Source organism: Lissotriton vulgaris, chromosome 8 (assembly GCF_964263255.1).
Source record: "Lissotriton vulgaris chromosome 8, aLisVul1.2, whole genome shotgun sequence".
Lineage (NCBI taxonomy): Eukaryota > Metazoa > Chordata > Amphibia > Caudata > Salamandridae > Lissotriton > Lissotriton vulgaris.
In genome coordinates this window covers 778,517,165-778,543,933 of record NC_141696.1, presented here as the reverse complement: position 1 = coordinate 778,543,933, position 26,769 = coordinate 778,517,165, and the positions used below count along the sequence as shown (strand labels likewise).

Here is a 26,769-nt window from a genome sequence, read left to right as displayed (position 1 = left end):
GCGGAGCTTCCAGCTCGGAGGTGGGTATTTAGCCATGGCTGAAATCTCCACCTCCGGGCCGGAAGCTCCGCCTCCGGGCCGCAAGCTCCGCCCCGAAGCCGGAAACTCCGCCTCCGGGCCCGAATTTACGGCCCGAGTTCGGATGTAAAGTTAGTAGTCTTAAATCTATTCTGTGAATACCGAAAGTAGTAAGTTCATTCTGTGAATCCCGAAAGTAGTAAGTTCACTTTGTGAATCCCGAAAGTAGTAAGTGCATTCTGTGAATACCAAATAGTAGTAAGTTTAGGATTTAGTCTTAAGTTCATTCTGTGAATCGGGCCCAGCGCCTCCCCATGAGGTCGGCGCCCCCTCCATAGGTCAGCGCTCGGTACAGCCGCACCTGTTGCACTGCCCTAAAGCCGGCCCTGTACGTATTAATTTGTAATGTGACTTTTCTGTCTTTGTTCCCTTTTATTATCAGTCTTGGATCATTCAGGCAGCTCTAGAAAATTAAAAGTTCTTTCTATTTATATTTGCTGTTCAAAGTATGCACAGACAAGTGTTGAAAATTCAGCTTTAGGTGACTGCTTATTTTTCTACCATCTGTGACATCAAAATAATAGGCTGGCAACCCTAATCATAATATTGGAAGTTTGTTGAGGGATGAGCACATTTTTTTCTTCCACCAGCCTGATCCCTGGTTACTGCCATAATAGCAATAGTTTAATATTTGAAACTCTACCCTGCCGTCAATAACATGCTGAGTTATTTCAAGTGTCTGGGATTGCACCTTGCATTCAGACAATTCGCTCCTCATTCTTGCCCTTCACTCTCACCCTCACCTGCACTCACACTGATCCTGGTACACTCACACCATTCACCCACTTACCCTCCATTCACAGTGATCACTCTGCACTCACAGCGATCACAATGTGCTCACACTGATCACAATGCGTTCACACTGATCACAATACTGCGCTCACACTGATCACAATATTGTGCTCACACTGATCACAATGCGCTCACATGGATCACAATGCGCTCACACTGATCACAATGCATTCAAACTGATCACAATGCACTCACACTGATCACAATGCACTCACACTGATCACAATGCACTCACACTAATCACAATGCACTTACACTGATCACAATGCACTCACACTGATCACAATGCACTCACACCATTCACCCGCTCACCCTGCACTCGCACTGATCACCATGCACTCACACCATTCATCCACTTACCCTCCACTCACAGTAATCACTCTGCACTCACAAAGCACTTGCGCTGTTCACCCTGTACCTCATCCGGCATTCACACGAGCACTCTACTCAACCTGCACTCGTGACACTTCACTCACCTGTCCCCCTCACTGCTCAATCTGCAATCTGACTCAAATAAGCCCACCACTAACAATACATTCATTAGTCCCACTCTGCACTAACATGCGCACCCAAATTCATATGGTCACCTCACTCACCCCTGTACACAAGTATGGGAATGTCCAGCCCCATCAAGGTTTTCATCCTAAATTACAAAAGAAGAAATCTAAATGCACTTCAATCCAGCCTTCCAGTTGCCCCTTGATCGAGACAGTTCTGTTTTTGCCCTGATGGCCTGGAATAATTCCTAAACAGATTCTTGCAAATACTGTTTTGTTTAATTTATTTTCAATTTGACGTGTCCTAAATCCCCATTGCTTCAGGCAAGCAACTTATCGTACTACTAAGGAATTCTCAATTAGGTGTTTGTTCAGCGCCTTCTCTGCGTCTTTCAACTGTCTTTGGATCCATAACTGGTTGGTGGGCAATTATCCCATTATAATGCTGCCTAAGAAATTGTTAATGATTTCTAGAGAAGATTTGTTTCTCGTGTATCAGCTCTGAGCTAGGGAGTGCTTGAAAAATCTGACAACACTGTCTCCCTTACAGTCCCTGTCTTGTCTGAAAATGTCTGCAGAATATTCAACTTTGGAAGAAACTGCTATCAAACCTCTATTGCCTTTCAGCTCGTCCTATTTATGTGAGATTGGGTTCTCAGCACTTGCGGTATTAAAGGCTACGTACGGTTCAAGACTGGATGTGGAGCACAACCTGAGGATGGCAGTAGCAAAAATACATCCACAGATCGACCGTCTCTGAAAAACAGACACACCTTTCACATTTATGTTTGTGGTGTTATTATCAATCTATGTCTTGTGTAAACCAAAGCTTTCCAGTAAAAACAATGTGTGCACATTTTATCTCGGAAAGTGGTGTTTTGAGCTGTGTAATAAGCCTCTGTCATTTCACCACACCCACTCACAAACCTGCAGTTTACTAAACACTCTTATTGTATTGAACATTATTTGCTGGATATGCCCGGAATATGTGCATGGGGGGGGCGATTCCAGAAATTTCGGTCAGGTGGTGGGGGGGCCAAACATCTAAAAAAATTCAGCTGGGGGGGCTCGGCCTACAAAAGTTTGAAGACCTCTGCACTAGAGTGACAAGAAGAATGGAGATAACCACACTGTAAATTCGGAGGCCATAGGCCCACATACTTTATAAATAAGGACACAGACACTGTGTGTATGGTATTTAGAAATGGCCAGGAGCACAAGCGCTCATGCCTTTTTATTAGAAGGCCCATGTTACTTGTGAAGCCTGTTTTGGATGGGTGTGCGGTCTGTGTAGAGGCCTGCCCTGAAGGAGTGGCAGGTAAACTGGTGCCTGCTGAGACACTAGAATGTGTCCAGGAGGACACTGAGGGGCATATTATCAACAACTAGCGATATTTATTGCTAAAGAAGCTTAGCGGCATTTTTTTTATCGCCATGCATCGCCGGATTTTATCGCAGTGATAACGTGCTATTAGCAACGTTTATCTCCAATGCGATAAAATATCCGGTGATAGCGGCGAAATGCGTGGATATCGCTGGAAAACCAGCGATATTCACGCATCATCGCAAATAGGGTCTTAACCTGAATATCCACCTCCCGTTGGATATCCAGGTTAAGAACTGGTCTGAGCAGGCATTAGTTTTCAGCGATATTCGCGCTTAGCGCAAATTTTTATATCGCTACGCCTTCCTTGCTAATAGGCGATAGCGGCGTTAGCGACTGCTTTCGGTCGCTAACTGGTTGGGTACGCCCACTTTGCATATCATTAGCGATAAATATCGCTGACATGCAAAGAGGGCCCCAAACCGCTCGCTATCACCTAAAAGCTATTGCTAACTGATGTTAGCGACAGCTTGCTAATAGGGCGATGAAATTATCGCCGCTTTGAGGCCGAGAGTGGCCGCAAAAGCAGCGATACTTTAATTTTGCCTGCCTTGATAGTATGCTCCTATATTCCTCCAAACCTTTTTGAAAATCAGAATGAAACATGAGTCCAACCTGTGGGAGTAAACAACAATTGAATGAACACCACTTGGTCCATCAGCATCTACAATCGATCAGCGGGACAGCAGTGAACATGGGGCTGATGAGACAGACTGCAAAAGGACATCTTCACCCGCATCCATAATTTAACTTGATTGGATCAGGAAACAAAATGCTGGCTTGGCTACGTCAGCAGCACTCCGGCAGCATACCGGTGGAAATCTGTCCATGGTCTGAAGCTGTTCCACTCCACTGACGCTGAGGACAGTTTGTGGTAACTCTCAAAAATTCAAAAAACAGGGTCCTCAGGAGCGTGGTTGGAGTCTATTGCAAAGTTTAACAATGTTCCTTGACTCACTGAAAACTGACTGTCTTGGCGTTCTGTGACTTGGACAAGTCTCTGTTAGACTGTCTTGCTACATCCTGGAATCCGTTGGTGGGGCAACATCAAGTCCATCTCTCACGCTTTAGGGAGGCCCCTTGGTTGGGTTACCAAGGGACTGCTTGTGGGCTGAGCTGGGGCTGCGTGTGGGCCCATGTCGAGGCAGCTGCAAAACTGCAGAGGAGCCACTGCCTAGTCATGAGCACAAACCTCAAGGATAGCTGGGTCTAGATCAATACATGCTCTCTCTACCAGGATTCAGATGCAAGCCATGTGAGCAGGTAGTCACTGTTGCTCCTTGTCAGTTGGTGAGGGAACATTATAGGACTCCAGTCCGATTGTCCTATACTACTATGTGCGGTAGTGATTGATGCACTTGACATGGGTTTGCCTAATGGCGTTTCCAGCGGTATGGTGAACTTGGATAACATGTGGTGACGACTTTTTGTGCTGGTTGCAAGCCTTCGTTCTTGAGTCGTCAACTACCAGGAGTGATGGTGGCCATGGGTTCTGTTGTAATGTTCTTATTTATATATTTTTCCTATCTAAGCCAAGCTCTGCCTGTGTTATAGTTTAGTTGTGGGATAGAACTAAGGATGTTGAATCTAGGTGGGTTCTAGTGAAACAGATCAGAGGAGAGTTTGTGACAGTTGGCTGGATGAGTTGTTGTATCTTGCTTTTCTCTTAGGAATAAATCTAATTCATAATTTAAATGATTCAAGTCATCCTTATTCTGAAGATATCCACTTTTCAACAGGTTCCCTTTTATCATTCATTGAGGCATCTGCATACTTGAGCTTGGATGTCTTGGGTTGGTGAGCTGTCGGTGACTGTGTCTGAATAGACAAGCTGAGCAGCATGAGGCAGATAATCTGTTTGCGCATTCTTGCTGTTTACTAACTGGTCCTCCACCATACTGCTGCCAGGTCGTTCTTGTGTCTTGTCAACTTGGTTGCTTGCTGCTTGTGTGTCTGGTTGTGCTCCATCAGCAGCTCAAGTCTTCTTGAGCATGGCCTTTCAGGCCTGGCCTTGCCTGATCCTCTCCCTTGTGCTTGGTTGGTTATCAGGTTTATAGTATATACCAACAGGTCACACTCTCTCTTCTTCTTCCTTTTTGGTGCTTCAATCTCCACCTTCACTCAACTGATGCCGTTAGGACTTCTCGCCACAAGTCTCTTCTACGGGGTCTGCCAAAAGAGCCATGTGGTGGTCGACTGTTTCTGTAGTCCATCCGCCGGCCTCAGGTGTTGAGCTCCAGCTTGGTGATCAGGGCAGTTTCTGATCTAGTTGCTTTTCCTCTTGAATGCTGGGTGGCATCTGGCCACATATCTGGTCACATATTTTGTGTTCCCTGTTCAGGGACCTTCTTGAAGCTCCTCCTCCAGGGTGTTCCCTCTTTTGGAAATTTCTTCCATGGGCAGTGGGAGCTGTTGTGCTGGCAGCTTGCCATTTGGGGTGTGCGACTCTCCTTGTGTCTGTAATGGGCCAATGCACTACACAATCTTAAGGCAGTGTTGGGGCACTCTTTGCATAGCCTTGGCCCACTGCAGGCCAGTATTAGTGCAAATAGGGTGAAGCTTATCTTCTTCCTGCATTCAGGCCACATGGGGCAACTCCTCTGGTATCTCCTTGATGCTACGCTTCGTTAATGAAGGGCAACCTCCCTTCCGTCTCCTCTTCAGTCCATGATGTAGTGCTTGCACCTCAAGGCTGTGCTGTTTCGGCGCTGGATCCTGAACGGGTTCATGCTTGCTTGGCAAAGTTGGTCACTTCCTGTGACGCTCTCATTGATGGTCAAATGGTGGCCATTCAGTGCTAGGGCAGCTGGCTGGAACAGACTCCTTCATACAGCCATTCATTGTTTATGTGCCCCAGTTAGTAAATGCTCAGTCTGTCTCATACCTTGCACATGGTTCCTGCTCCTCTCTTGTGGTTTCTTCCACTGATGACCGGTAGGTGCTCCTGAACCTCTGTGAAGCACTAGCCTCCTTGCTTGTCTTGGGGGAGCACTAGTGGTGCTCATGCATAGTCTCTTCCAGGGTACCCTCTGCTGGAACTCTGTCTGTGTCATCACTCTGGCTGTGGCTTGCCACCAGGGGCCATGCAGTACTTTTCTTCTATGCCAAGGTAGCATGCGGTGGCAGCGAGTCGCCACCATAGGGGCGCTCACTGCTCTCTTCGCTCTGCTTTTAGCCGGCAGGTACCTGGGTCAAGCAGGAAGAACGGTGCAACCTTCACTTTGGGCTGGTCCCAGCCATACTGTAGAAGCCTTTATCTTTGCTGCTTGAGGAGAGTTGGTGCTGCTTCTTGAGTGCAGCCATACATTGTTTCTGCTCTGGCAGTGGTGGGGCTAGTAGTAAGTCTTCATGGAAGTCATTTGCTGGTGCCTGTGTTTGCTTTCTTGCAGTGGTCGGCACTTGCCACCAGGGAGCGTACAGCACTCTGCTCAATCATGACTGTCCTCGGCCTTCGGGTAGTTGCTTGCAGCATTTAATATAGTGTGGGGAGGAGCAGTGGGACCACACTTGCTTTTACGGTGCCTGATGCTTGAGTTGAGGTCGTGGGGGCTGTGCAGGCTTATGTGCCAAAGAGCTACTTGTCATTTAAATCAAAACATTATTTCCATCTAGGGCCCAGGGTGCAGTGCCATACCTGAATGCCAGGTGGAACAAGGGCCACACTCCTCATGCAGCAGCCACACTGATGTTGCAGGCTACTTACTGCCTAGACACTTGGATACAGTGTGGAGGTTTACATAATGCAGGGACGGCTTGCACATATCACAGGTTTGGCCGTTTACTTGCAGATAGTGCTTGATTATTGTGCAGTACACGGCTAGCCACTAGGTGGCACTGCAACACTGTTCTTTACCGGCCGTGGCAGCGTTTCCTCTAACTGCGGGCCTCAACAGTTGCTGCAGATGCCGTTGCTGTGCTTCCTGCACTGCTGGTGAATCCCTGTAAGGGGGAGCATAATTACAGTCTGGATTTGGTGGGGAGAACAGCACAGCCCTGCCCTCACTGCTGCAGGTCACTTGCAAGGGGTTTACCTCCCTGTCCTTCCCCCATGTGGTGATTTTTGTGCTTCATGCACGTCTCATGGGTTTGGGAGCCTTGCTCGTTACTTCGGAGGGGTGCGCTCCATTACTGCTGGTTGTCCAGCCTTTCCAGGGGCAGAAGGGTCACTGTGCAGCTCTCTCCTCTTTGCCTGCAGGCTATGATCACTACTTGGTTGCAAAGCTGCTGTGGGGCATACTCTGTCTTTCATCTACCTAGTAGCAGTAGTATGCAGCTGCCCCGGGCCGGGCGCTGTCTGCCTTGCCTATCCAGCTACACAGAACTTCACCAGGTGATGAAGGCCGCCTTTGTTTCTGTGGGTACTCAGGCTGCAGGGAGGGTATCGGCACTCTTAGGGTGAAGTCACGGGAGCACAACAGGCTCCTTTGTTATGCAGGGTTGCCTGTATGTTGGGTGATTACTTCGTCGGGGATGCCTCACACAGTAGGGGCCAGCAGTGTGCAGACGCCTCATGCATTGAGGGCGAACAGCACTACCTCACTGTTACGTTCTGGGCCCTAGGCCGACATAATGCAGGAAAAACGACACAGACACTTAGATAGGGAACTAGAGACTAGTCACGAGCACGTGCACTCTGGCTCTTTTATTTGTGGGGTCACCTGACTGGTGACGCCAGGGGCGGATTGGCAAGGCGGGCATTCGGGAATGGGCTGAAGGGCCGGTGCCTCAGTGCCCTCTGTGGGCCGTTTTTTTTCTCCCCTGTCCCAGTCCACAGAGAGTGGACTAGGAAAGGGGAGAAAAAAAACGGCCCACAGAGTGCACGGAGACAGAGACACAGAAAATGAAAGCAGCCTCCTGTGCGGCCGGACAGCGATTGTCAGCTGTGGCCTCTCCTTCACCCCTACCCTGCCAAGCAATCAAGCTGAGGCTGGGCTGGGGAGGGGTGATTGTTTGCAATAATCGGCCTCCCTGGGGACCAGGTGTTTCTCAGGCCTTTGAGCCATTTGCACCTCAGCCCCCTGGCGCCCATGCAGCCCAGAAACGGTGTTAGTCTTAACACCTCGCCCACAGCCCTTCACATTCAGGGCATAGTGGGCGAGGAAGAATGGGTCTTGCTGTGGGGGCCTGGTGATGTTTGGAATTTTTTGTTTTATTTATTTATTTATGCGATTTTATATAGCGCGGACTTTACCCGAAGGTGTCAGAGCGCTTCACACTAGGAACAGCAATAATACATGAGGAGAAAATTATAAGTGGACAAACTACAAAAGCAAACGTTAAGTTACATGAATCAAAAGTGACAATAGTGAGCAACCAAAATACATGAGGTAGCAATCGGTACATTACAGGAGGAAAAAGTGATATGTGTGCAGGTTACAAAAGCATACAAAGTACAAGTAGAGGTATAATACTGCAATTAATGGCAAACACTCCAGCACAAGAACAAACGTTACGTAGGCAATGGTGGCACTTGTGCAAGTATTTAAAGCAAACAAAAATGAGAGGTAGCAAACAGTGTGTTACAAGAGAAAAGTGACGTGTGCAAGTTACAAAAGGGTACCATACACAGGTACAAGGGTAATACTACAGTAATTGGTAAATACTCAAACTGCCAGAACACACTGGGAAGGCACTTCCCATGCACCAGCTTCACCTCAGCCTCCCCCCTGGCTAACTGGCTACCTTGGATGACCCAGAAAGCTGTGTTTTGTGCTCCCCTGCCAGGACATTTTCCCAAGGCCTGGAGGGTTGATTAATTTACTAATTGCAGGGGCCTTACCTCTGTTCATGTGCTCCTGAGCTGAAGGTCTGGGGAGGGCTGAGTAGGTTAGTAATAGCAGGGGCTTTGCTGCTTTTCAGGTGCTCCTGTGCTGAAGGTCTGGGGAGGGCTAAGTAGGTTAGTAATAGCAGGGGCTTTGCTGCTTTTCAGGTGCTCCTGTGCTGGAGGGCTGGAATAATTTTGTGACAAAAAGGGGCCTTGCTATTTTTTTTAGTTGCTCAGCATGTAGGCCATTGGCACCTTTGCCCTGTGTCCTGTGCAAGAACAGTATCCTCCCACTTTCATTCCTTGTCTGTGCAAATGGTGTTTCATGAAAGGGCACGCCCCTTGAATGTGGGCCACGCCCCTTAAATATGGGCCACGCCTCTTGAATGTGGGCCACTTTTTTCGTCAGTGCCCGGGCCGAATTGTGATCCCAATCCGACCCTGGTGACGCCCCTGTTGGATGGGTGAGGGGTGTGAGTTTGGGCCAACCCTCGCGGAAGTGGCTGGCAGCAACAATAGACTGTGTCCAGCAGGACACAACACTCACGTCTCCTGCCTGCACAGCTTCAGACCCGGTAGCTCCACAGTTTTGGTGATGGACCGGTCTCACCTTGAGCGGAGAGCACTGTGGGGCATATTATCAAGGGGGTTTATCTCCGCTTTTTTGGCTTTAAAAGCCAAGAAAGCGGAGATAAAATGATCTCCCTATTACCTTGCTGTCGCTAACACCAGTTAGCGACAGCTAGTAGGAGATAGCGACCATCTTGGGCCCCACTTTGTATGTCAGTGATATTTATCACTAATGACATGCAAAGTGGGCGTGCCAAGATGTTAGCGATTGGAAACAGTCGCTAACATCGCTATCTCCTATTACCAACTTTTGGAGATATTCGCGCTTAGCGCGAATATCTCCAAAAGCTACCACCTGCCCTGAGCAGTTCTTAGCCATGTTATCCAATGGGAGGTGGATAACATGGCTAAGAGCATTAGCTCGCTAATGCATGAATATCGCGGACTTTTCAGTGATATTCATGCATTGCGGCCGATTTTTATCGCATTTGCGATAAACCTTGGTAATACCAAGGTTTATCTGCGATAAAAATCCCCGCAGCTCAGCGATAATTTTTTCACGTTAACCAAGCAATAGCGATAATTATCGCTATTTCTTGGTAATATGCCCCTGTATTCCTTTCATCGTGCTGCCTACCACCTCAGGACATCTCTCCCCAGGTGGGTGGCAGTAGTTGCAGTGAGGTGCTGGAGGGTCTCAGTTTCTCCCTTCAAAAGCGGGAATAAGGTTCACCCTCTTCCGGGGGCAATGCAACACCTTCCTCAGAGGAGGCGATAGCGGCCAAACCTGTGGATGTACCTTCCCTTCCTTCACAGCAGTTTAGGCGCTAGGTGGCATGGCATGTGGGGTCAGACCCCTTCATCGCCAATGTAAAGTTGTGGGCCCTAAGCCCACATACTTTGTAAATGAGGACACAGACACTGTGAGTATGGTACTTAGAACTGGCAATGAGCATGTTGCCCTTTTATTAGCAGGTCCATGTCACTTGAGATGCCTGCATTGGATGGGTGTGGGGTGGGTGTATTGGCCAGCCCTCAAAGGGGAGGCTGGTAAACTGGTGTCTGCTGAGACACTAGAACTTGTCCAGCAGACACTACAAACATGACTCCACCTCCCTTGACCTCGGTTGCCTGCCACCCTGACTGCTCTTCTCTACGTACTCGGACACACACTGTCTATTCCCTCCTATAGTAGACGCAGGGTGACGCTCCTGCCCCCAGATGAAACCTCTGCCAGCACTGCCCACATCTCCCTGCACAGGCCATTGTAGGTACAAGCGTAAACACCACCCGTGGATCATTTACCCTGATGGCCCCCCGTGCAGCCCCCTCTGGTCTGCCTCCGCCAACCAGCAGACATTGTACACCTGATGCCTTTGCAGCAAGCAGCACCACAGCTCCTCCGTTCTCTACCTACTACTACTACTACTACTACTACTACTACTACTACTACTACTACTACTACTACTACTACTGGCTCTCCTGCTCCTACATTAAGATCACGATCTCCATCCTGGCCACTGATGCCAGTCTTCCCGGTACACCACCCTGAGCCATGAGTGCAGATCATCAGGGGCATTCACAGTCCATGCCACCACAGCCCTTATGCTGGATTTGGCTGTTGTGGGTACATCCAACCCGCTGCCTCTTCATTGAGCTATGCAACTCTGCTACTGCAGCACCACACTGGCATACTTGGGTGGTGCACCTCTACAATTATTTCAAAGCCTCCAAAGAAACTGATGGTGAGATGAGATGCTCTCTCCTGTTATACTAGGGGAGGAAGGAGGGAGGAGATCTTCAAACAATTTCAGTAATCTCTCCAACACTAGCACTGATGACGATTATGATGGAGCCATCGCATCTCTTAATGCACACTTTGACCCCCAAACAAATTCTGATTTTGAATGATTCAAATTAAGGCAGGTCCACCAGCGTGAGAGCAAATCCATCGACCTGTTTTTTGCCAGCCTGTATGAGTTAGCTAGCACATGCACTGAGGATGAACCCCAGAAGGAAGTGTGCGCCTAGATCATACAAGGCTGCTGGTCTACAGTGTTCGGCTGACACATCCTCCTCCCCCCAATATGCCACTTGTCAAATTCCACATGTTCACTAGCTCCCACAAACTTTCCAATAACAGAGCTCAGCAGATCAAACTTGCAATCAAGAAACTCTCTACCACTCCAGAACCCACCTCTCAGCCCATCAAAGTGGATACAGCCGCCACCATCACAAGAGAACTTGCTCACTTAAGTGCCCACAAACTTAGCCCCGGGATGGAAATCCAAAAGAACTAACGTGGATATTGCTGTCTGGTCCCCCACACACCCCACGACTGCCCAGCCAAAAACATTCACTTGGTCACAGATCTTGCTTGCCCTAACTCCATCTTATCCAAAAGAATGCCGACGCAATGGCATCTGACCCCACCATCCAAACAGCTTGGAAAAAAAAGAAGCTTGGAAGCCACCATGTCTGGAAAATGTAAATATTTTCTTCAGGACATGAAGAGGCATGATGACAAGGCTCAACAAGACCTGACTGCCCTCTGGAAAGTCGACCATAAACTCAGCACCGCACCCCTAGGGCTCCTTCTGCATGGAATAGGATTGTTCTCCCTTACACATTACGTGCAACAAACAATGCGGACCCTGGCACACATACACCACCAAGGCACCCCCCATTCATGGCTAAAACAGAAGGTGTGGTTTCCCACCTTACATGCAAAGATCAACCACATGGAAGCACAATGCCCCAGTGCCCAGTCAGCAAGTTGCCAGACAGACCCCCTCCAGTCGCAATCGGCACCCCAAGCAATGAACTGTGGCACAACAGCAGCATAGACTTCGGTAGTTTACCCAATGGCTGACATATGCTAGTCGTTCTGATGCCTGATCCAAATTTCCAATTGTAGAGGTTTTGCAGGTGATATCGTTTGATCACACCAGGAAGTGCCTCGACAAGATGTTCGCAACCTGTGGAGTCCCACACACCCTGAAAGGCGACAATGGACCTATGTTTCAAAGTCTAGATTTCAAACTAAATCTAGCCATTGAACACAGTAGGATCATTCCCCTGTGGTCCCAAGCCATCGGAGAGATGGAAAGCATGACGTGCACACTCAACAAGTCAATACAAAACTTGACTTCGAAGAAGCATTCCACAAAACTCTTGGGGGCTTATTTACAAGCCCCTTGCACAACTTTTGTGTCACTTTTAACATGGGAAAAGTGACTCAACGGGTAAAGTGTGGGGAGTAAAATAATTGTACTTACTTTATAATTAGTTGTTAAATATTATTACTTTTTTTAATGGAAAATTAAACATGGAAATTGTGTAATTAATTTTTGCTGCGGGTTGTGGGGATTACAGGGGTAAAGGGTGGGAAGTTAATTTATTTCAATTGTTTTACTTTGTTTTTTAATTAATAATATTTCTTTAATTGATAATTATTTACGATTAAGATGAAAGTTCTCCCCAAATTTCTTTATTTAGTTCGATCTATCCCTTTAGCACTTAGCAACATCTTTTTTAAGAAACTGGATGAGATATTTAGTAGTTTTATTTGGGGATATAAGAAAGCACGCAGGTCTATGTGTTTACTTAAAAACTCTTTAGAAAGTGGGGGGCTTAGTTTTCCTGATTTCAAACATTTTTGAGGTACTTTTTTAGGGCGTCTACGATCACTGTTTAATTCGGACAATCCACTGTACTTTCATTTATTTATGTTAAACTCTGGTTCTAAAATGTTTCTGTTAAGACTTATTGACCCTAATTACTTTAAAAGGGTGAAATTCAAGGCTGCTAGAGATATTGCCAAGATATGGTCTAATATTATGGCATTTTGTAAAATTTTGTTTTTTTATCCTAAATTATGGCTATGGGGAAACCAGGGCCTCCATGGAATTTTTAATGATGGTATGGCTCATATTTGGTTTACTAAAGGTATCAAAACACTGGAGGATCTATATGACACCCAAGGCCTTTTAGATTTTGAGACACTAAAAATATTATATAATTTGACAGAGTCAATGAGATTCAAGTAAATACAGATACATGACTTTCTGACACACAAGATTAAATTCTGCGAAATCTCTGATTCTGAAATTTGGAACTGTCTATATTCTACTAAGAACAAATCTTTAATTAGTGAGGGTTACGGGTGCCTTAGCACTTATAAAATGAATGGCTGTCAAAAACTAGAGGAGAAATGGAGCACTAAGTTGATTTTGAAAATAACTGCAAAACAGATAGCCGCTTTTTTTTGTAATATCAACAGACGTGTCCAATCCTACAGTTTAAGATTCCAACAATTTAAAACTACTTATATGCTTTATCATACACCGGAAAAAATTCCTAAATGGGCAGCTGATATATCTTTTAACGATAGTACTAAATGCCCTAAATGTGATTTAGTAGCAGCAGATCTTGAACATATGTTGTTTTCTTGCCCTGTTTTGCGGGAGTTTTGGTTGGCTATCGACAAGGTATTGGAGAATAAAACAGATACATTTATCCTCCATTACGGCCCTAACGGTTTTGTTAGATACACATCCTGCTCCGACACCTCAGCAATCTTTGGTTACGATATTACTATCTTGTCCAAAATTAACCGTAGCCAGAGCATGGGTTTCCCCCAAACCTCCAAATGTTATGGAATGGTGGTCATTAGTAAATGAAATATATACTATGGAATTAGCTCTTGCTAAAATCAGAGGTTCACGATCACTAATGAAATTTGGAAGAATATGGGGTAGTTTTATTTGAATATTATGTAATTTTTAGCTTCTGCATCTCTGTGTATCTGTTATATGATTCTCTGCTGTGTTCTATGCAAATTCTATGATCTGTTTTTATCCTCATTTTGTTATTTGCTATATGGTTTAAATGAATTGTTCTATTTTGCCTTTTTGTTTTCTATATGCCCTCATGAGTTGTCAATAAAAAATATTTTTTTTAAAAGTACATTTTTGTAAATTTAGGGATTTTGTAGGGTAGGAAGTAAATAGACTACATTTATGTAATAATGTTTTTGTTTCTAAATACTTTCTAACTAAAAATATGTATTTGTTTGAAAATTATTTTTTATTTTATTTAATATAATATTTGTAAGTATTTGTCGAATGTTGTTGACATTATAATATGTATTTTGTATTGAATCTTTATTATTAAATGCATTTGTATTTTAATTTTTAACATATTTATATATATTTTAATTTCTTTTGTTTTTTATTTATATTTTGTTGTTGCTATTGTGTTTGTTTTTAATTTTTAACTCACTGGAATGTAAATGCTAATTTGTACCCCTCTGTAATCCATCACTTTCCCTACTGTTGCACTGACTGGATTGGGAATAGTACATTTTATCCCTCCTTTATCCAACACTTTCTCTACTGTTAGACTCACTGGAGTTTGGAATAGTAATTTGTACCCCTCGAATATCCAAGACTTTCCCTACTGTTACACTCAGTCAGTCAGAATACTTTATGCGGCTACCAAAAGCCATAAAAGCACACAGTTAAAACATACAAAGACTTTAATAAAGGACAAGTAATATATTAAAAGAGGAAAAGTGTACATATCCATTACAAGGGTCCGCATCATACACATATTACATGTACAGCAATTAATCACTTTTGTCAAATTAGAGTGAAACACATTATAAAAAGTCAACCAGGTATCAGTACATTTAAAAATACAGCAAGCAGAATATCATAGGAGTAAAAGCTTGATGGGAATCCCCTTAATTTGATGTTAAAAAAATGCTAAAAAGGGTATATATTTTCAAAAACAAATTTAAGAAAAATGATTATGTAGCTACTGCAGGTACATCTTCTTCTTAGATCTTATAGCCCCTAGCAGAAAGCTTGCAACCCAAAGCACACTGCAGTGGAGGGTAGCATTTGTAAGAATAGTAGAGCAGGTCTTACTTGAACAAAGTTGGCAGCAGTATACATTTCTTACAAAGGGGGGCATAACATTCACAGAAGAAAATAAAATGCAAAGTGTCCTGTTCCAAGAAATTATCACAGGGGCACAGCTTTCGGGTACCTGACCGTGAATACCCCTTGGAAAGGCTAAAAACCAGGGTACCTGATTCAGCTGGAATCTAGTTAGAACAAAACGATGTTGTAAGTTTGTTACTAATGACAGATAGGGCTGTAGTTGTGGGGTCAGACTTGGGAAGACATACCGTCTCACCGAGGGCTTGGCTAATTCCAAGGCCTCCCAAATCGCCTGCTGCCTACCCAAAAACTTTATTGTGATGTTCTTAATTGCTGCTGGTCCTAAAGATCTTGGTTTACTATACATGTCCGACAGCCCAGCAGCGTCATCTGCTCGCTGATATATTTTAGCCACAGAATTTGTGGGACCCCATCAAGGGCGATACAATGCACAATGTCCATCTGATTAAAAGTGGGAGAAATACATGACCAGATCCTCAACCAACACATCAGTGGTGCAACAGCAACATGATCCCAAATGTACCCCAAGCTAAGTTCCTCGGTTAAAATAAAGGCAGGGGTACTAGAGGGGAGAGCAAGGAGACCATGCATAAATTTGTTCTTAGCCTGCTGAATATCCATCACATCCTTGTAACCCCTTACTTCACACCCATATGTCGCCATACTGATACATTTCTCTTTATAAACCTTGAGTAGGGCAGGTATTGGTTTTGACCCCAGTCTTTTAGCAAAATCCCATATGGCCCTGGCTGCTCTGGCCAAAGTATTCTTTTTTAATTGCCTTTGTGCAGCCCAGATCCCTTTGTCATCAAATAACACCCCCAAATAAGGAAAATTGGACACTTTAGACAACTCCACCCCCTGCAGAAAAATATTTTCTTAGCAGCCTTTTTACTACCCATTTTCATTGTGTGTGATTTTGAAAAATTGGCCACTAAGTCAAGTGACTCCATAAAAGCCATAAAAACATTAAAAAGATTATGGAGACCTTTGGCGTACCTTGCGAACAGCACTGCATCATCTGTGTACAGTATTGCTGGGACCAATTTGATCCTAGCTCTTGGAATGTCTTGAGTACTGTCTATGAGGTGGTCCCGAAGTTTGTTTATATCGAGTGTGAACAGTAGGTGGGCCATAATGCACCCCTGTATTACCCCTCGCTTAATCTCCCAGGAATCCGTTAAACTACTGTCTTCCTTAAATCTTACCGCCATTGTGTTATTATGAGCATAGTGTAAGGATACCAAACTTGGCTCCATGCCCAAATCCCCCCCAAATCCGCAACAATTTCAATCAATTTACTCGATTAAAGGACAATGTTAGGCGTTTGATACAGTCGATCATACCATCTTATTGGACCTTGTCAAACAGGCCGTCGTCTGTGACCCAGCCTACAGTTGGATCAGATCCTTTCTTACCGATCGAACTCAAGCGGTCCGCTTGGCTCCTTTCACTGCTCCCAAACTTTGTACATCCTGTGGGGTACCTCAGGGTTCCTCACTGCCCCCCCCTACTGTTTAATTTGTATTTGTTTGCTTTGATCCAGTCCCTGAAAGCATTCAAGGCCCTCACGTTCAATTATGCCGATGATCTTCAACTTACCTTCACAATAGATAACTCCCCTGAATCCATCCGGGAGTTCAAGGGTACCATGCTTCATATCCGCCAGTGGATGGATCTTAACCATCTGAAACTGAATCCCGGCAAGGCCAAATTAGTCCTTAACTGCAACAGTCAAATGTTCTGGGGCCCACATTACTGGCCTCCAGAACTTGGCCCTCCACCTACTCCCTCCCCCTCGGTAAAGAGCTTGGGGGTGATCATCGATAAGGACCTTTCCTTAAAAACTGAAGATGGCACGGTGGTGTCCTCCTGTTTCTTCCAACTTCGCAGGATCCTGAAGGTCAGTTGGATGCTGACTCAGTCGGCTCTGATCCAGGTGATGATAGCTTTAGCACTATCACACTTGGATTATGCCAATTCCATCTATTTAGGCCTTCCACTCTTCCTCAGCAAACATCTCCAATTGGTTCAAAATCAAGCTGCTCGATTGATACATCAACAGCCATGTTGGCAATCAGCCAGACCCTTTTTAAAAAAACTTCACTAGCTTCCTATCCCCCAACGAGTCGCATTTAAAACGGAGTGCATTATTTTCAAGTCCCTCCATGCCCGCAGTCCCCAATTCATCAGCAACCTTCTGCCTAGGTACGTCCCCTCTCGCAACCTCCGGTCTGCCAATCTTCATCTACTGGCCACTCCTTCTTTTAAACTTCAATGCCTGGTTGGAAGCAGGTTTGCGACTTAAGCTTCCGGATTCTGGAACTCCCTCCCTTTGGAAATCGGCTCCTGCAATAATCTCCTAACTTTTAGGAGACTGCTTAAAACCTGGTTATTCACTCAGGCCTACGAGTAACTCTTGATGGCCTTGGCATCTGCTAGTTAGCGCTATGAAACCTCTGGGTGTATGTGCGCTCTATAAAAGATTGTTAACATAACATAACATAACATGACATGAATCCCATGTGAAAGGTACCCCTCTTTGCTATGGTGTACTTCACAATCACCAAACTCAGATTTATACATTGATCCAATGTGCCTCTTCCTTGCCTAAAACCATACTGCAAATCGCTAATCACATGAATTTGTTCTAGCCATAGTGATAGCCGGTTCAGAGTCACCTTTCCCATAATTTTAGCTGTGGAGTTCAAAAGTGAAATAGGTCTCTAACAAGCAGGATTACCCTAGCACCCTTTTAAAAAATTTGGATAATAATGGCCTTTGCCCATGATTGAGGGTAACCACAGGTACTAGCAGCATTTAAAACCTGTGCCAGTATTGTAGCCCAGATCAAGGGGTCTGCCTTATATAGGTCAGCTGTTACCCCATCCGGGCCAGGAGGCTTTCCCCCAGCCATAGCAAAAATGGCTGCATGAACCTCAGCAACATTAAAGTAAAGTGGTTCTAACAGTAGGGTAGGCTCCTACTGTAACCCCATCTTCCCCAACTCACCATCACTGTACATGCCCCCAAAAACTCAATGCACCATTCTGGGGCTACAATGCAATCTGCATTGGCATTTCCAGTCTCCGAAAAGAACGGGCTATTCACCACTACCCAAAACCTGTTGCTATCTGAGTATATACGTCCTTGACCAAGATCCTACCAGGCCCTTTCCTGATAGCTTTCTTCCTCTCTTTGATGGCCTTCGTATAGTCCCCCATGCATGCCCTGACCTCACTCTCATTTCTAGGTTTTAGTTTAGGAGCAAATACTAGATTCCTATAGGTAGTAGAACAGGCACCATCAAACTATCTCTTCACATTAGATATGTTACCCCTACATGGGATAGTTAGATAGGTGGCTATCTGATTGGTCAGTATTCCAAAAGCATCTAATACAGCTCTTTCCAACCCAGAAAAATCCATACATACTAAGACCTCAGCTGTGCACTCCGCATTAGAAATTATCTAAAAACTACCACTTCAGTCTACGTGATTGGTCCTCTAGACTCAGATTGATCGAATGGTGAGATATGGAACAGTGACCAATTTGCAAATGTATTTATACAGGAAAGGTGTTCCAACTATGGTCCCAAATAGTCAGTAATCTTTTGCACATTTCAAGGGTTTGCATGGTCTAATGTGATGTTTGCACATGAGGTAGTTATAATTGGTATCAAGTAATGTTAGACAGCTTCTGGTTTTATTCTTTGAGGCTCTAATACATTTTTTTACCGATTTAGAAAGCAGTATTTTACTTATGTTTTTAGCCAAAAGCTATGCCATGGTTCTGCACTCTATTCTCTGTGCGTAAGAATAGGTACATCTTTATCGCAATATCTATTTATTTATTTATTCAAAAATTGTATTATTAAATTCCCATGTATCAATACACAATGGTAGCAAATGTGCCAAAATATTATGCATTACTGAAAAGTTAATATTAGAAAACAGACTATGAAAAGTGAGCTGCTAAATATGTTAAGTATTTTTTCTATATTCATTTGTCACGTGGTGACCAGTTAAGCATATTAAAAACATGGCGAACTTCATTTCTCTGTATGTGATCAAGGACTAGTGAAGTCCAAAACGCGTCATCTTTGAGGAAGAAAACAAAACAAAGCCATACCTTTCAGTGGTTCGTGTTTCTCTAACCGCCGGAAGTTGGAGAGTGCACAGATATATATATATATATAACAATATGCTGCTGCTCAACTTCGTTGACATTTTTTTGTACTATAATAATAGTGAATAACAGTTTATTCACTATTAGTGCAGTATAAAAAAGGTGCATGAAATAAGAAATACAGTGCTAGACAGCCATATTGCACCCCCCAAAAACTATAATCTAGGTATGCTCCTAGTCAAGGGTAAACCAGTTTTCCTACAATTGCTCACGTGCCTTTTGCAGCTCTAGTAGAGGCAGTGAAAAACTGCACAGTCAAGGTTCAAGATACAAAGTGTGAGTGTAAGACTTGCTATGTGTCGTACATTTTTTTGTTCCCTGAAGAATTAAAGTAATATGGGAATGACAATGAAATTAGGGGGGAGAGGCACTCGAATCACAGAGGTGCTGAGGAAGGAGGAGAACGCGCAACACGCTACCTGCCACCAGCTACAAGGCTACAAGGCTCCTGGGTTCCTACCGCTGCAGTCTCGCCGCGCCGCATTGCTCCATCTCGCGGCCCGCGGCTTGAGACTACAGCTCCCAGGGAGCCTAGCGGGGACTTCCGGTTTTGCTGCTACTTCAGCGGGAGGCTTCCTCGGTGGAGCGGGGGAGAGGCACTCGAATCACAGAGGTGCTGAGGAAGGAGGAGAACGCGCAACACGCTACCTGCCACCAGCTACAAGGCTACAAGGCTCCTGGGTTCCTACCGCTGCAGTCTCGCCGCGCCGCATTGCTCCATCTCGCGGCCCGCGGCTTGGGACTACAGCTCCCAGGGAGCCTAGCGGGGACTTCCGGTTTTGCCGCTACTTCAGCGGGAGGCTTCCTCGGTGGAGCGGGGGAGAGGCACTCGAATCACAGAGGTGCTGAGGAAGGAGGAGAACGCGCAACACGCTACCTGCCACCAGCTACAAGGCTACAAGGCTCCTGGGTTCCTACCGCTGCAGTCTCGCCGCGCCGCATTGCTCCATCTCTCGGCCCGCGGCTTGAGACTACAGCTCCCAGGGAGCCTAGCGGGGACTTCCGGTTTTGCCGCTACTTCAGCGGGAGGCTTCCTCGGTGGAGCGGGGGAGAGGCACTCGAATCACAGAGGTGCTGAGGAAGGAGGAGAACGCGCAACACGCTACCTGCCACCAGCTACAAGGCTACAAGGCTCCTGGGTTCCTACCGCTGCAGTCTCGCCGCGCCGCATTGCTCCATCTCGCGGCCCGCGGCTTGAGACTACAGCTCCCAGGGAGCCTAGCGGGGACTTCCAGTTTTGCCGCTACTTCAGCGGGAGGCTTCCTCGGTGGAGCGGGGGAGAGGCACTCGAATCACAGAGGTGCTGAGGAAGGAGGAGAACGCGCAACACGCTACCTGCCACCAGCTACAAGGCTACAAGGCTCCTGGGTTCCTACCGCTGCAGTCTCGCCGCGCCGCATTGCTCCATCTCGCGGCCCGCGGCTTGAGACTACAGCTCCCAGGGAGCCTAGCGGGGACTTCCGGTTTTGCCGCTACTTCAGCGGGAGGCTTCCTCCGCGTCGCGGGACGCGCGCGGGTGGCGCCGGGCGGAGCCCGGGCAGAGGGCGGGCCGTCTGTGGCCGTCAGGGGACGACAGAGGACAGGACAGGCCGGTCCCCTAACATCTACAGCTCGGAAATGGGTAAGAGAAAACTACAGACCTCGATCACAGGGGGCACAAGTAAAGTCAAAATAGCACGCAAAACCAATGCACCTGAAAGTATCTTGACTTACCTAACATCTGCTGTGGGGAAACTTAATAAAGAAATCGCCGAGAAAGAACGCGAACTCGGCCTGGAGGGTGCAGCTATCGAGCACAACAAGCCAAGGATACCCCTAGAACCTAACATTGTTATTACTAGTGCCCATGATATCCTACCCGATGGCCAAAACTCAGTACACCATGAGCCTCCTATAGTGGTACCTGACACCCCTGTGCGTGTCCAAACATTGGAGGGGGATCCTAAAATATGCAAAAGCAGAAAAAGAGCAAGATCTCACAAAACACAATCCTCTCAATATAGAGCCAACACTAAATCACGACAATCATCAACTAAGCTCGAAGGCTCAATTAAAGATATGCTAGAAAGGGTCCTAACAGATACCATCGAATCTACACTGATTAAGATCTCAAGTGATATAGTAGAAACCCTAAAAGATTGTGTATCAGGTATTATGAGCCGATGTGAGAGGATGAACTCTTTGTTGCTTCAAAAGGTAACTGAGCGCCTTGCTCTAGACTCACTACAGACCACAGAACAACATAGCCAACCTATGGAGGAGACCAATAGCGCAGACACAATGTCCAACCCAGTACATCTGCCACTTATTCCGACAGTGAGTTCTGCAATCAATTCTAAAAATGTCGATAAAACATTGCATTCTATCCGACAGAACATCTCGGACCCTAAAACTAACCACACTAACGAGGCAAATGGTGAGGTTGCTGATTACACTTCTCACAACAGAACGGGCAATGGACAATATCCTAAACCTATGGTAAATTTACCCCCAGAGGCAACCCCGTTCGTGGCAGTACTGGTTAACGTTCCAAGGCTAACTCCGGGAGTAACTGAAACTCAGCTGACTCTTATGGAAAATGTTAAGAGCTGGTGCGATACTAACTGCTCAGGCCCTAGTGATGTTTCAGCACATATTAGCCTGGCGAGAAGAGTTACTTGGCTGGGTCCGACGGCCAAACGCTTCTCTGATGATTGTGTCATTATCAACTTTAGAAATCCACATGTCTGCACAAGGCTTTTCTGGGACGCCACTAACATTATCCAAGGACAAATACGTGCGGTCTCACTGGGCTTTTTCTACCCCCGTCCAATACAACAAATTACCCACGACACAATATACAGGAAAAATACCCCAAGACACAAAGTACAACTAGCTAACTGGGCAACTCAACCACTAAGCTCCCAACTGACCCTAGATAACAAACACCCTGTGGCTTTGACCCCTGGCTTGGAGCTAAGAAACCGCTTTGATGCCCTAACAAATCTTGACACTAACATCTGACTGACCACCCAGGAGGGGGTGGAGGAGCACCCAGGAAATAATGTGGTCAACAGAACTGTGAATCTAATGACATGGAATATCTCCGGTCTACAAGCCAAAAGGAATGATACACAATGGCTTGAAATTATTAAGCAACAGGATGTGGTTGCATTACAAGAAACCTGGGACACCGAATGTAACTTTTGGGTAGAAGGATATGTATCCCTCTTTGTAGCAGCACAAAAATCAAATAGGGGCAGAAGCAAGGGAGGCTTAGCGCTCTTAATCTCGGTAAGCCACACGGGGACGATGAAAATTATAAATGTCAACTCTCCTAACTGTTTAATCCTAGAGGTATTGATGAATACGGGGGAAAAAATCCTCTATGTAAATTTTTATAATTCAACAGAAGGTTCACAAGGAAGTGAAAATATCCTAATGTTGGCTGATTTTTTAAACAATTATAAAAAGAGTCAATCTACTTTTGTTCACTATATACTCTTTGGTGATTTTAACACACACCTTTGTCATCTAAACTGTTATAATGGTGGTTTCCAGGAAGATGAATATTTGACTCACCCGAACACTCTGCAAAAGGGGGTGCCCTGGAAGAATTGCTGATAAATTTGGATATGTCAGAACCCGCTTTTGCGAACCCAAAAGACAGAGTGGTAACTTATAGTGCTAGAGGTAGTAATACTATTATTGATTTTATCTTTGGGTCACCTAGCATTCTCAAAAATGTCATCTCATATAACGCCATTTTGACGGCATTTAGTGACCATAATCCGGTTATTATGGAATTGACTAATATTAATCCTACCATAATAAATACTGGCCAGCAGACAATCTACCCCACTGCAATCCGGGCTCACGACCAAGGTAGACGAGTTAAATGGTCTAGGATTAACGTTGAGGACTTTTTTAATAACTTGTGTGATAAACTAAGTGTTGAACTAAATATATGCAGGGATCCATTGACCACAGGAGGGAATGTCATTAAAGCTTTTGAAACCATATGTAAAAATGTTGCGGTGACACTTACATGCAAACCCACTAATAAGTTATGCAAAGCACAGGGATGGTTTAATGCCGAATGTACCAAGGCACATAAAAACCTTCTAGAAGCCCTGAAGTGCAAGCCACGTAATTCAATAGAAGTGTCCAAATTAAGGAAAGAATATAAAAGTACGACCGAGGCTCGAAAAAGAGAAATAAAAGATAAAGCCTGGGAAGCACTATATGATAATCTAACATTAAGGGATAGTGCCAAATTTTGGTCTATAGTGAACTCTCCTTTGTTTAATGGTAGAGAGAATGAAGCACTAGAGGTGAATATCACCGAAAAACAATGGCTAGACCACTTTGAAACCATCTATGGAAGTAAGATCACCACTACTCCTTTTACCCCTTTAGATTCCTTAACCACAGACACTCCACTAAGGGTAACGGTTAAAGAAGTACTAAATGCCATAGAAAATACTGCTGGCGGGAAAGCCCCCGGCCCGGATGGGGTTCCCGCTGATATGTACAAAGCACACCCCTATATATGGTCCATAGTACTTGCAAATGTTTTTAATTTAGCATGTATGAATACGTTTGACATACCGATTTCTTGGTCACACTCGGTCATCATCCCAATTTTTAAGAAGGGGCAAAGGGGTGATCCCAGGTGTTATAGACCGATATCGTTACTTGATTCGTCATTTAAGATTCTTGGCAAGGTCATTTTAAATAAAATTAACATGTGGGAAAAGGAAAATGAAATTTTATGCAATACCCAATATGGATTCAGAACGGGGAGGGGTACTGAGGAACAGTGTCTAAATTTACACATGACCATTTGTAAATATACTGTCGCTGCTAGGGGGTCGGTCCATCTGGCTTTTATGGACTTGTCCACAGCGTTCGACCTAGTAAATAGGTCGAAGCTGTGGACGATTCTCTCAGAGTTGGGTTTGGACCCTGCATTGGTAAACTTTCTAGCCTACCTGCACAGTGACTTGACTGCATCAGTGCGTATGACAATGGACGGTAAATGCACCGCTGGGTTTAGATCAGCAAGAGGGGTTAGACAGGGGTGCATTTTGGCCCCATGTTATTTTCATTGTATATCAACTCTCTGTATTCGGTTTTATCAACAGCTACCCCAGATATACCTAACATGGGTGGGTCACCTCTGCCTGTACTGATGTATGCCGATGACACGGTCCTCATTGCCAGAACCCCTAATGGTTTACAGTCGCTCCTTGATTCTTTTGGGGCTTTTATGCATAAACTAGACCTGGTTGTAAATATGGAAAAGTCGCACGTTATGTCTATAGGGAAAGGAAAGAAAACTACAAAAACCCTGCGATGTAATGGAGCGATATTGACCAAAGTTAAAACATTTACATACCTTGGAGATATTTTTGATGATTTGGGCACCTGGACCCCACAGATTGTAAATAAAGCGATGGCCATACGAAGGTCATTTGCAGCCATATTGGGCTTTGCAAAGAGATTGGGGGGTAAACCTATTGAAGCCATACTCACCCTGTATAGAGCCAAAACCCTGGCCCTGGCTAGATACGGGGCTGGGATTTGGGGATTTAGGGACCTAGTCCCGATACAGAAAGAAGAGAATAGGTCCATGCGCTCTTTATTGGGTCTACCACAGTCTACACCCACTTTCTCTGTCCTGTCGGAATTAGGGCAAGGATATATCGAGGATACCCTTAACCTGGCCCCACTACTTCTTTGGGTGAAACTATGGCTGAACCCCAGTTTGACTCTAAACCGCCTAATCATCAGTGACTGCATGGGGAGAGATAGAGTTAAAGATATAAAATGGCTGAACTATATCAAATCTGTTGCTACTCAATTGGGCCGCACTGAATTGTATAGTAATCCGGAAAGGTTGTGTAAAGATGATGTTACATGGATTAAAGCTCAATTTTTAAAATTTAGAAACATGCATCGTGAAGCCCAGGAAATTGAGAAAAACACTGTAAGGGCTCACTACACTGTAATCTCAACCATGTCCATTCAACCTTATTTGATGGTAGTGAATAGGCCATATCACCGGTGGCTTCTCACGAAATTCCGTTTCAATCAGATGCATCTTCTTCTGGGTGAATACCCGAAATGGAATAAGCCAAGTGATCATGCTCCATGCAAATGTGATGCTTTTACTGACCAAGACCTGACTCATTTTGTATTTTTCTGTCCTTTTTTTGCGGAGGGGAGAGAAAAATACATCCTACCACTTTTGAGGAACAGGGGATTTATGCAAGTGAAACCCGCCCTGTTGTTTCTACAACTCATGGAGTCTCCTATTGTAATATTTGGGGTTGCTAACTTTTTGGTAGCAGCGATGAGAGCCAAACGGCTTAGATTACTGAATATCTCAATCACTGAATGTACTTTGTAAATGGCCAAGGCTTAGATCTACCTTTTCCCTTATGTGTCGTACATTCTTTTGTTCCCTGAAGAATTAAAGTAATATGGGAATGACAATGAAATTATCTATAGAACCAAAAGTGATGGACCTATTGTTTACAAGAAAAAAGTAATAATTGAACCTGACTTTTCCCTGCACAAATGTTCTTAACCGTTTTTAACGTTTTTTATAAATGCTTGCTATGTATTGAACAGTATTGTCTTATAAATGTATGTATGTCTTTTCTATTTTAAATGTGTCTGTAGTATACTTTTATGATTTTAATTAATCGAATAAAGTATTTTTGACTCTGACTCTGACTTGCTATGATTGCAGATTTTGCAAAAGTAATACCCTTCCTGAATTAAACTCAAACAATTATTGCTATAGAGCTTTATGTAGCTTGTAACAACTTTAAATTGCAGGTCATTTCTCAATAATTAACTTTCTGATCACTCTGGGATGGAAGTTAGAGTCAGTCTTGAATGATTTTGAATCTGTGGGCTGTAAATCACTGCAAAATCATATCCTATTTAGGAGTCTGTAGCTTCATTAAGATCGGTTTTTGAAACAGAGGATTATTGAAGTGGACAGAGGAATAATACATCCCAAACTATTATAAGCACCCGAGGGTTAAGCATTATGCAACAAGGCCTGAACTGAGGCAGTGTGAAAGGACCATTGGAAACCTTTTCCTGAACAGGTTGTGATTATTTTATCTGGTTTTTAGTAAACTGTGAGCTATTCACACAGGTAATTTAAAGTGTGAATATGTTACACGTCTAAGGAGCCGATTTCGATGTAATTCGGAAACGTTTCCGAACTAATCGGTCTCTTAATTGTTTCCGAATAAAGTGGGTCCTGCGAGTCCAAACAACTAATTACGATGCCTCACAAAATCGTTCGGTCGGACTCGCAATGACTTCAATTAGAGCCTGTGTTCCGAAAGAGAACACAGACCTCCATTGAAAAAGGGGTGGTTGGGGAAAACTAGCACCCTGAAGCAGGCAACCCATGGTGCCTGTCAGATTGTGCATGGTTGGGTAGAGGGGTCCCTTGGGTACCCCTATGGGCCCCAAATGGGACCGCTCCAGGTGAAGGGGGGCCTGCAACGGGCCCCAAAG

At 44.9% G+C, this 26,769-nt stretch overlaps 1 protein-coding gene across 1 annotated transcript in view; it reads right to left on the bottom strand.

Moving 5' to 3' along the window:
• The window catches only part of LOC147697975 (interleukin-18 receptor 1-like), a 543,176-nt gene that overhangs the window by 85,739 nt on the left and 430,668 nt on the right, over positions 1-26,769 (bottom strand). The gene's annotated exons all lie outside the window — the stretch shown is intronic.